The sequence below is a fragment of the Phascolarctos cinereus genome, unplaced genomic scaffold, assembly GCF_003287225.1.
Source record: "Phascolarctos cinereus isolate Bilbo 61053 unplaced genomic scaffold, phaCin_HiC Scaffold_2;HRSCAF=192, whole genome shotgun sequence".
Taxonomy (NCBI): domain Eukaryota; kingdom Metazoa; phylum Chordata; class Mammalia; order Diprotodontia; family Phascolarctidae; genus Phascolarctos; species Phascolarctos cinereus.
The window spans coordinates 97,633,618-97,646,077 of record NW_027555625.1 but is presented as its reverse complement, the minus strand read 5'-3'; the positions used below and the strand labels follow the sequence as shown (position 1 = coordinate 97,646,077).

Genomic DNA, 12,460 nt, shown 5'->3' with positions numbered 1-12,460 from the left:
AAACTGCCCTACCTCCTTCAAAAGGAATATCTTTTTACAAATCAGGAACCACAAAAATACCGGCAAAAAGCAATAGCTTCTCAAGTAACATTGGAAAAGCTGTAAGATGTAATGCAAAGAATGGTGCTTGAAGAATTAGGACCCATGAGGAAAGAGTCTGTGATCTGATGTCCTCACCTTCTTACACTGATCTGCGGCTTCATTACCTTGAACAAGTCACTTTACCCTAGAGATGAAAGAAAGAGTATGCATGAAATGATCTTTTTGGGTCTCTTCAATAGGCAAAGTTCTAGTACTCTCTTGAGCTGGGGTAGCCTAGTGCATCAATATAGATATAAAATTGGGTTGAATCATTGCGCCATCTAGTGTCAAATGGATGAAGAAAAGATAGATGTGCTGATATCAAATGCATTGGCTAACATATCATGAGTATGTATATATGTGATATCATATGTATCATATGTATATAATGTATAAATGCTGAGCCAGCATTTATGATGTATCTATGATGTATAGACACTGTTGTAGGCACTGGAGGTATAAGGGCAAAAACAAGAGATCTTGCCTTCAAGAAACTTACTTTCTACGGGGGTTTTCATTCTAGCATTCCATCTAGGGAAAAAAACATGAATGGACAATTTGAGTACATTCATTTAAAATCTATTCCTTTCAAGAGGTCAAAAAAATGCTTTAATTTCTAGAGGTGATACGATTGTTTTATATACTACTTCATTTAATTCTAGAGGCAGGCTCATCCATTCTTCCTGTAAATATTTGTATATGTATGTCTATATGCCTATATATACATATATGTATATGTATAATAATGTTTATGCCATTCAAGGTTGAAGTATTTTGAGATATACTTTGTACTTATTTGCCAGGAGGAAATTTGTTCTTTAGCCTCAGGGAAAGGCTATTTTTGAAAATGTTTCATTGTGTAATAAAAGCAAAGTGATCCACAAATCAACACTATGCATTGCTTATTAGCATGGGTTCCTGGGACCTAAATTTCTATTTTAGATAAACAGATAAGGAAAGTGTAACCTTGTGGAGGAACTGGGATTGGAAGGACGGGGGTAATATTTAGTTGAAACTGAATTAAAAGTTGTTCCCAAAGTGATCTACCATTGCAGAATTTTAGTGCATAAAGGAACCTTAGAAATTATCTAGTATAACCCACTTATTTCTCATAGATAAAGAAACTGAAATGCATTGCCCAATGTTAGACAAGAATTAGATGACATAGCCAGGACTAGAATTTGTATCTCCTAAATGCCAGTCTGGCATTCTTTGTTCAGCCTACCTTGAACAGCTGAGTCATGCCAACTGCTAATCAGTGTTGTGATAGAGTCATAAGTTTAAATTAATATAAGGCAGCCAAAATCACAGTAAAAATGTTAGACAGATTGGGGTGGTGATGCTTCTCATTTTGAAAGAAATATTTTCATAGCAAAATTTATATATTAAATTGTACCACAATATTCCTTGTTAATATAGATGGATGTGGAAAGTACTTACCACTGCATAACTTTAGCAGAAATGTTTTTGCAATTAATATTAATGCACTAAGCCTGTATTTTATGCATTCTGTGTGGGAGAGAGAAAAAGATAAAGCATTTTTTTAAGGGTGAGGGGAAAAGAGAAAATTTTGGTTTTACAAAAGAAGTTACACTGAAATCATAAAAAGGAAACAATTCAGGATATTGATATGTAAAAGTATAAGCTTGGTTTTGAATGGATTAATCACATATGACTAAGTATGAGTTTAACTATGAACTAGTGCAGAGCCTAGCTCTGATCAGAGAAGCTTATTTTCAGTTTGGCCACAGAATAATGAACTTTTTATTCACAGTCACTCTTGAAAACTTGAAAACTCACTTTATAAATCATATAGGTATCATGATCTGTATTGGTGAGTACTGTCTACATGAAAAATATCATAGATCCTTAAGGTATGATTAAAAACATATGGTAGTTCCTCATAAATTAATCAATTGCTAAGCATTTATTAAACAACTACTATGTGTCAGGCACTGTGCTAAAGTGCTGGGGATACAAAGAAAAAGCAAAAACTGTCCTTACCCTTACTCTTGTATTCCAATTCAGGAGACATCATATGAATAAATAGGTCTAAACAATATATGTAGGGAGGAGGCATATGAAAGATAAGCTTTGAGTTAAGAGCACCAGTAGCTGGGCAGATCAAGAATGATTTCTTTCTTAAGGCAATGTTTGATCTGAATCTTGAAGGAATCCAGGGATTCTAAGAGGCAGAGTTAAAGAGGAAGAACATACCATCTATGGGGAACTGCCACGGTAAAGGCATAGTGGTGGGAGATGGAGTGTTTTGTGTAAATGGGTTTGTATGACTGGATTGTGGAGTGTGTGGAAGGGCTTTATGAGGATCAAATATTGGAAATGTAGGAAGAGGCCAGGTTGTAAAGAGCTTTACATGAGAACCAGAGGAGTTAATATTTTATTCCTATTGCCTATTAGATGAGTGCGCAACTCAGGTAGGAATTCTGGGCCCTTTGTCACCTGGTCCCACATTGCGTATTAAATCTATGAACTAGCTGTTTCCCCAGTATGTTACTTCTACAACAAGCCAGTAGAACTCTATTATCCTCTGGGTTTATCTCTCTTCCCCTGCATCCCTCTCACCCTCCTCCTCATACCCTCACATTCTTACCATCTACCTAACTGTTCCTATTACATAGATGCCTTTCTCTTTCCTTTCTATACCTTACACATAGAGATAAGTACAGAGCTTAGACTTGTGATTTCATTGATGTACAGAACCTCAAGGAGAGGGCACATTTTTCCAGAACAGGTCAGTTCCTTCTCTTCAGTAAAAAGGCAGAAAGTTACCTATGGCACTGAGAAGGTAACTGAATTGCCAGGATGTAACAGGCGTGTAACACTAGTTTTGTGACTCTGGACATATCACTTAACCCTGCTTGCCCCAGTTTCGTCATCTGGAAAAGGAAATGGAAAAGGAAATGGCAAACCACTCTAGTAAACCTAAAATAGGGTCATGAAGTGTCAGACATAACTTAAGAACAACAAAACAGAGCTGGGATGAGAATTCAGGTCTTTTTTGAGTCAGAGACTAGTTTTCTATCTACCATGCCAGCTTATACATAGTAGGTATTTAATAATAAAATTGCTTGTTGAATATCAGATTAATTCTAGATTCTTCTTGTCTGTGTAACCTTTCTTTACAGGTGCAACACATCAGTGGCCATTTTTATTTATATTATTTTACAAAAAAAAATCATTCATTTAAGATTCACTTTTTATCAGCTGTATGTCTCACCTTAAGACTGTCGCTGTATCATTCGTGTTTGTACATTTTATTTAATTTAGATATATATATCTATATATAGATATATAGATATATAGATATATATATCTTCTATTTCTCAATCTACCAAGTTCATCCAGTATAGCATAGATGCCCCAAATTTTAAATTAGCTGAACTTGAAACCTTGGGTTTACAATAAAACTGCAAGACTAAGTTTAAAATCACAAACATTTAAAGATAGAAAGGGCCATAAAACTTATATATTTCAACAGTCTCACTTTCTAGATGAGAAAATTGAAATCCCAAAAGAATGACCAGACATATTTCAAATCACATGACTAGTTAGTTAGAGAGACATCTAGGTGTATTCTTAGAGAGCTTTTGTATCGACTGAATGAAGCAGTTAAATTGTTACCATCCTTAATATGCATATTTTAGATGAGAGACTGATTTGTAGTTCAGAACTTATTAGTGAGCAGTGTGACTGGCTTTTCCTGAGTAGGCATCTCTAGTATTTATTAAGGTAGTCTTGGATAGTCTTCCTTCTAAAATGAATTAAATTTGAAGTAGAGAGACAAAGATGAATAATCATTTCAGGCAGATTCTACCTAGGTACTAAATGTGATGAAACACCTTTAGGTAAAGAGAAAATATAACATCATGGAAACCATCAATTTTCCCATGTTTATATCAGTGTTGTAGAGGAACATCTGTGTTACCTTCAAAGGAAAAGAGTGACACCTTTTTCACCATAATATAAGAAAGGACTTTTTTAATGATTAGAGATATTCAACACAAATGATCATTGACAACTGTATAGAGTATTGTATATGTTACATGAGTTCAACCTCATAATTATCTTGAACCCCATTTAATTTATAGGAAAACATAGTCTCAGATGAAGTGATGTGCCCAATGTCACACAGAGAGTGAATATCACAAGGGGGTATTTGAATTTATGTCTTCCTTACCACATGTTAGCAAGCATACCTAGTGGAAGGAAAATTATACTTCTAGACTGGGTAAGATAGGAAAGACCAGAGGGGAGGAAGAGCAAGAGAAGGAGGAAAAGGAGAGGAGAAGGAAAAGGAACTGAGGGAGGTTAATAAGAAGGAGAAGGAGGAAAAAAGGTAGAAGAAGAAGAGAGGAAGGATGTGAAGAAAGGAAGGAAGGAATTTGGAAAAAGGATGGATTTACAATAGGGAATGAGTTTCATTTTGCACATGTTGAGTTTTGAGTTGCAAACAGCATGGGAGGTGGAGGTGTCCAGCAGGTGATTCTAGAACAGAGGACATATTTGGACTTGGGTACCAGTTACCTAGAGGTAATAACTGAAACCATAGGGGTGATGAGATTAACATAGGAGAGTGTTTAGAGACAGGAGAAATAAGCTCAAAAGAGAGGTCTACGAAACATCTTTTCTTACGGAGTGACATATAAATGATGACCCAGGCGAAAATAATGTCACAGATGCTAAGGGAGAGAGAGTATCCAGAAGAAAGTCATGAATGTTTTTGAAATACAAAAGACATCAAGTAGGATAAGGTAAGTGGGAAAATGACATTAATTCTACAGTTAAGAAATCAATAACTCAAAACAATTTAAATTAATATTTAGCAAATATAAGGCACAAACTTGGCTCCAAAAAAGACATATGAGAAGACCCCTCCCCATGGTTGTTTTTCAGAGATCTTGGGAGAGGGAGGAGATGGACAGTCTATGGCAGCAAGATATTGTACATAACATTGACTTTTTATATATTTATCAGTCTTGCTGAATTTTTCTTCTCTTTTTATTTCTTTCAATTTTTTAAATTATTTGTTATAAGGAATGACTCTCTGGGAGGGCAAAGCTAGAGGGATACCAGGAAAAACAACTAGCTTGTATTAAAAACAAATAGCAATAATAAAATCTATTTTAAAAAGAAATCATTGAGAAATCAATGAGAAACACTCTGAGTAATGGGATGAGTTCAGAAGAGAGATTGTAAAAGGCTAAAAAATCAGTGGTTGGTAAGAAAATGGAAGCAGGGTGGTGAGTAGACAGCTCTCTGTAGGTATATGGAAGTAAAAGGGAGGTGAGATATAGGGCATAGTTATTAAAATATATTTGTCAATCACAAGTCATCACTGAAAAATTGGAACTGCTTTTTGTTACTTGTTTGGCCTTTTTTTCCTTTTTTTTCCTCATCAAGAACAATAATGGTAATGCAAAATGTTTGTCTTGGATTCTTGGTGTAGAGAGAGAGAATGAAGAATGCAAAAGCTGTTAACCTTCTTAAAAATTTTTTTTTTACCTAAACATCAGTAAGCCAAGACTCTGTGAACAGGATTTGATTCAGATTTTCTTTGTTTTAAATCAATTCATATTGAACTGGATCTTTCCCCCTCCCCTGCCTACCATCTTTGACTCTGAATCCATCCAATTGTCATCAGGCTGATCGTTTTTGATAACATATTCTTGTGTTGAGAATAATCTGCAGTATTTTTAGTGTGTCCACTCTTAGCAACACAGACTGTTACAGTTTGAAGAAACCTTAGAAATCCTCTAGTCTAACCCCTTTGTTTTATAGATGAGAAAACTGAGATTCAAAGTGAGGGAAATGACTTGCCCAAGACGATAGAAATTAGCTGGAGAGTTCTGACAAGAACCCACCTCTTCTCTCTCCCAGTAGGGTACTTTTTCTGGTTTACTGCATGGCCGTTCTATGTGGCTGTAGTCAAAACATGACATCATTTTAAGTAGTTGTAGCCTTAGCGGCAACTCAGTGGTCATCAAAGCTAAATAGAGTGTGTGTTGCCTTAAAACAAATTGGTACAGAGGCAATCCCATGTTTGAATTCATTGACTTCATAGATATTTTCAAAATGAGGATTGACCATAAACATAGAATTTCCATAAATCTTCTCTGCATGAATTTGTGTTGTTAGCATTTATTCCTTTATTAAACATTCATTAATTGGGATTCACAGAATTCACCCATTCAGTTTCATAGGTCAGTGAATCTTTGGTAAGCTCCTCATTTTCCTCAGTGTTTTATTATGCTGAATGTATCCTTGTGTTTTCCCCAGGTTGAAACATGTTAGAGTCCAGCACATTTGACCACTGTTGTGTGTTTGTGCTTTGCATACTGTATCTGGGATTTCAATTCAAGGCAGTCCCAGAAGTGCCAATACTGTGAATTTGGCAAATCACAGTGTATTTAGCTATAAATCTCCCTTTGTATCCCTGTATCTATGAGGGCTCTACTGGCCATCAGCCCGGGCAGGCACAGCAGGTATCTGTCTGTTTTCCAACACCTGTGGTGATTTAAACAAATGCAAATTGATGCAAAATAGAGCTATGAAGTTAAGCCACTGGAGGTTTTGAACTTGTCATTCTTGGTATTTTGGAAAATGTGATCAGTTGCAAAATTCATTTAAAGAACTCCTTTGCTCATTCATCTTGGGCCACTAATTTAGGAGGTTTCCATTGCCAACCAAGAGCATGATAAAGATGTCTGAGAAATAAGGGGATTAAAATCTTTAGTAGTAAAGTTTCTTACTAAAGTTACCACCTTGCTTTGGACTGCCTGTCATGTATATCCAAGGCTGATATTGAATTTGGGGTACTTGGTTTCTAGATGTATTTTCTTAAAGGATCAAGAGATGACTTGGATTCCTGCAGAACACATTGCTTCTAGAGCCTGGTGTCTCCCTTCAAATAAAAACAGCCCTCAGAGCTCCAAGATTCATTTTGTAGTCAGATCATATCTGAAGTCAAAGCCATTATCCCAACATGAGGTCTGGTCTGAAGACTAAGAAAAGGGTGAATTATGTGCCCTTTGTGACATATATTTGAAGGAGGAGTACTATCTGCCTGCCACAGGAGGTAGACGTGGCACTGGCTACTAATTAGGGAAATCCCTAGCTAAGTTGAAGGATGATCTTTGCCAATAGCAGAGGAGGTAATGCTAGAGAAGGTAGAGGAAGAAATATAATTAAAAGGTCAGACCAAGGGCTCGATATTAGAATGGCTTTGAGCAATTTCTGTCCTACTATTCTTTATGGGTAGAGATTTAGCAATTAATTAATCAATGAGCCTTTATGAATTTCCCATGTTCCAAGCATTGTGCTGAGTGCTAGGGGATGAGAAAATGTGTCTTTTGGAGTTTATTGTGGAAAACAATATACATACATTTAATTATAGACAAAGTTAGGGCAAGGTAATTCATAACAGTAGGTACTAGCAGCTGGGATAATCAAGGAAGATTACTTGTAGAAGTTGATACTTGAGCTGAGCTTGAAGGAAGCTAGAAATTGTAAGAGGTAGCATTGAAGAAGAAGAATATTCTAAGTATAAGGGAAATAATAGGAGCAATGGCAGAGAGATAGAACATGTCATGTAAATAAGATTAAGACCTCCTCATGTTAATTTTCTGCATGACCCCCTAGTACCATATATTGAATATGCACTCATTAAAATTAATTGATAACAACAATAATAGCAATGATGACAGTACTATGTCATTTAAGATTTCATTGATCATCCCACCCAAGGCTGGAAAAAGCATATAAAATATTGCTAATTTTTGCCTAGGTTTTACTCCCTATAAAATAAAAAGGAAACAAAATGTAATTATCACACAATAGAACTCTATACCACAGGGTGAGAATAGGATCTTAAAATCAAGAATATGCTAAAATTATCCATATATAATAAACATTATAATTTTCCAGATATAATAAATCAATCAACAGATGTATATTGAGTCCTAGCTAATGACAATGAAAAGTAGAGGAATTAAAGGCATACAATGGGGTCAGACCCCTGGCAAAATGAGGTATATCAATAGTACTAGGTACCAAGGTAGAGAGGGTGAGAGATGAACTCAGAATTCTTTTATTCCCTTAGTATGTATCATAGAAGCCTCCTTTTTCTGATGACCTATACAGCCTCTTTTTTATATTCTTTCTAATCCTCATGATGGAGTTCTTAATCACAAAATCATCATTGCAATACAAACTCTTTTTTAATAAATATCATTTATTAGATTAAAAATTACTTGGATTGTATAAAGGTGTTTTGTATCAACATCTGATATAGTTATTTTGCCAATTACTCCTGACTCAAAACACTATAGAATTATTTCCCATGCCTACCACCCACCACTGCACATTTTAATTCCTGGGTTTTTTTTTAATGTGTATATTTTTAAAGTTGCATTTGGAGGAAGGGAGAATATGTATTTACATAGTACCAACCACGTACCAGGTACTGTGCTAAGCATTTTATGAATATTATCTCATCAGAACCTCATAACATCACTGTTAGAGGGAGTGAGGGAGGGAAGGAGAGAAAGAGAGAGAGAGAGATAGAAAGAGAGAGAGACAGAGAGAGACAGAGACACACACACACAGAGAGAGAGAGAGAGAGAGAGAGAGAGAGAGAGAGAGAGAGAGAGAGAGAGAGATGCTGTTACTCTACCACTTTACAGTTGAGGAAATCAAGGCAAATGGAGGTTAAGTGACTTACTAGTAAGTGTCTGAGGTAGTATTTAAACTCAGGTCTTCCTGACTCCAGGTTCAGCACCCTATGCACTGGGTCACCTAATTACCACTGATATATTTTGTGTTTATAAACAAACATTTTTGGATTACCCCGACTCTGAGTTCTCTTGTTACAAAGTAAATAAGTAAAACCAAGAATGTAGTAACCTAATCTAAAAGTATATTCAACATTCCACATCCATCGCACTTCCCCACCTCACTCTATTTTAAAGTGTTTTTTAAATTAATATCAGCTTATTTTCTCTGTTTTTTTCTGAAATAGAAAAGAAAAGGAATTCCTCATGAAAAAAGGTTGTTTGTTTTCTTGTGCTATTTGTCTTATTTTTAAAAAATGACTTTTCATTGTAGTTGTTTTTCTGTGTGTTATTATATTCACACGTGGGTGTTTTATGCTTATATTGTGGCCCAATGGTTCTAATTTAACAATCTCATAAATGTGACTTGTGGAGTCAAATAATTATTTCCAATGTACAAAAATCTACAGTTTTGAACAAGCTTATGTTTTCTTAGTATTTTCCTTTGTTATTCACCTACTGTGTGACTTTGGGCTTATACTTCATCTCTATAACTCAGTTTTCTCATCTGTGAATGAGAAAATTAAATTAGATAATAGGCAAAGCCCCTCTTTATTCTAAATCTATGATCAGCATCCTTTTTATTGCAGGAATCTTAAAATTGCAAGCAATTTTAAAATGTCAGGAAAAACTAATGAAATAAGACTTCTGCTGATGACATAAATTAGGCAATAAAACAATAATTAAACCTTAAATCTGCATCTGTGCACAGAAACAGGATTTTAAATAAAGCCATTTTCATTTCACATTGATTAAGGTTATCAGTAGACAATATCCCTTTGAAGTGCTTCAGAACTTCAGAAAGGTTAATATAGAGTCAATCTCCCACGTCATATGTGAAGGGAAATGAATCACACATCCTATTTATTGGCCCAAATTTGAAAGCATAATCTCTAGAACCCAGGGTGATTTCTATACAATGATCGATATGTACACATACACACACATACACACACACACACACACATATATATATATATATATATATATATATATATATATGTATACATATATACACAACACACATACACACAAAAGAATATTGTGATTGTATATATATTTACATTCATAAATAGGTCTACATAAATATTTTTCTCCTACATTCCCATAATTCACATAAATACATTATATGTGAATTGGAATATTCTTTACTCATGTATTATAATGTGTAAGAATAGAGAATGTAGTCTACTCCCAGGCAGCTAGATGGTACAATGGATAGCTTAATGGACCAGTATTCAAGAAGAACTGAGTTCAAGTCTGGCCTCAGACATTTACTAGCTATGTGATCCTAGGCAAGTCACTTAACCTTTTTCTGTCTTAGTTAAACCCACTGTAAAATGGGTATAATAATATCATTAACTTATCAGGGTTGTTGCGAGGATGAGAAATTGTCATAAAGTGCTTAGAAAACCCTAAAACACCATGTGAATTCTAGCTATTATCATTAACACATGTAATGTATAAACATGTAGATGTAATATGTATAAAAGAGCAGCAATATATCATATATAGTATATAATGAATAAATATACAGATTATCCTAAATGAGTGAAGTTTGAGTTTTAAAGTCTTGCTTTAAGATTTTTGGGACATGTATATTAGCATAGGAATATATTATAGATAAGATATATTGTATGACTACATTAGAATAAAAATATATTTTATTAGAGTAGGATTATAGTACATATATGTGTCAGAGTAGTGATGTAGATTGGATATAGATATAAGTATCTGTAGATTGTACAGGTATGGGGAGAAAGAGACAGAGAGCTTTTATATCTAATATATCTCTGATCATCACATGGACATGAAACTGTTCTAGAGATTATACTTTCAACTATGACCCTGATGATAGGACGCTTGATTATGACTCACTAATTTCAGAGAGGCTTATCACCTTAAGCTGGCTTCCACCAGATGACTTCTATGGCAACTCATTTTCTTAAAAGTTCTCTCTGCCCCATCCCAAGCTGACTAACATAATTCATAGCCAGGTTTCATGATTTGTTCATGTTCACTCTGTTATCTGGAAGTGAGGCCAGGACTGGAAGCAAGGCTTCATGATGCACTATGTACCCCAACGTTTTTACCCTATGACACAGTGACTTTAGAGATTAATCAATTGATCAATAAACATGTATTAAGCACCTGCTATGTTTTGGGCACTATGATTGCACAGATTTCTTGGTATTACTCTATTGGATTTAGTGATAAGACATTCAAAAGTATCACTTTGGAGTATATTTCCTGTTATTTAAAAGAAAACTATCTTTCTCTTTGTCTAAGCTTCTAAAATACAGTTATATGCCAAGGTTTGAGTAACCACAGGGCAGGACTTCATTAAGCAGGACTGAAACCGAGTATCTGACAACTCACGTACAGGAGATATTTAAGATAGATCAGTACAGGTAATGGGTTAAGCCCATGAAATCAGAAAATGTGAAGGAACAAACAGGTCTCAAAAGTTAAAGTAAAGAAGAATTTAGATTCCATGAAATCAAGTAGTTCAAGACAGAGGCACTAGAAAGTCAGCAAAAAATGCTGAATGTGAGTTTACAAGGGCCTACTGGTAGATAATTACTCGTAGGCAAAGGGAGAATTAGGGGCTCGCAGATTCATGCTGCTCCTGATTTGTGGTGGATTCTAGATTGCTTCAGAGGGGACATTATATGCTGTATGCAATGCCAGCCATATAGTAAGAAACTTGTCCCAGCCTGTCTTGTCTCATTTCCTTTGCCCAAATTCCCTTATTGCTAAGGAAGACAAGAGAGCTAGTCGCTTGAACGGTTCCTTTGGTTAAACTGATTCCACCTGAAGGCAAAGACAAATACTGTAAACATTTTGTTTTATCTGGTTTGTAGTCTGTGAGTACCACATGTTTGCTTTTGGGTTTGAGAAGACTGAGTTGTGGATAAAATGTTGAGACTTCATTTACATCATGATTCCCATGATGATATACTGGAAATCTTACCAGTCTCATAAAAGTTAGTACCACCATCTGTTATTTCAAAGCCAGGGACAGAGTAAAAATATCCAACAGATTCCAATAGGTATTCTCTAAGCAGCTTTTTTCCACCCAGTAAAGAGAAATGTCCACACTCTAAAAGATGTGAGTTTTACCTTGAGTATCAAATTTGTCTTCTCCCTCCCTTCCCTATTTCCTCATCCTGCCAATTTGTTATGGGTGTTCAGTGGTGCAAATATTTGATTCTCTACTGGAAAAATCTTTGAATACAAATGACTCACTGGAAATTAAAATGGAACATAAATGCCACAGGCTGGATGCTACAAACACAGAAGAATCCACTGAAGCTAGCAGAGTAGAACCATCCAATATGTCTTGATGGTATCTGATTTGCACCCTGGAGGTATCACATGACCAAGCTCTCTTGTCAGAGCTCTTGTAGTGATACTTTAAATTTAATTGAATTTTCAAGAATGTCAGTTTTTAGTCATTGCTGTTGATGACTCAATATGCGTGGTTCCTTAAAAATGCATGGCTATCTATTACTATGTGTATGATGTGT

The 12,460-nt window shown here is 35.3% G+C and overlaps 1 protein-coding gene across 21 annotated transcripts in view; it reads left to right on the top strand.

The window, feature by feature from the left end:
• Window positions 1–12,460, top strand: part of NRXN1 (neurexin 1) — a 1,404,735-nt gene that overhangs the window by 491,486 nt on the left and 900,789 nt on the right. The gene's annotated exons all lie outside the window — the stretch shown is intronic.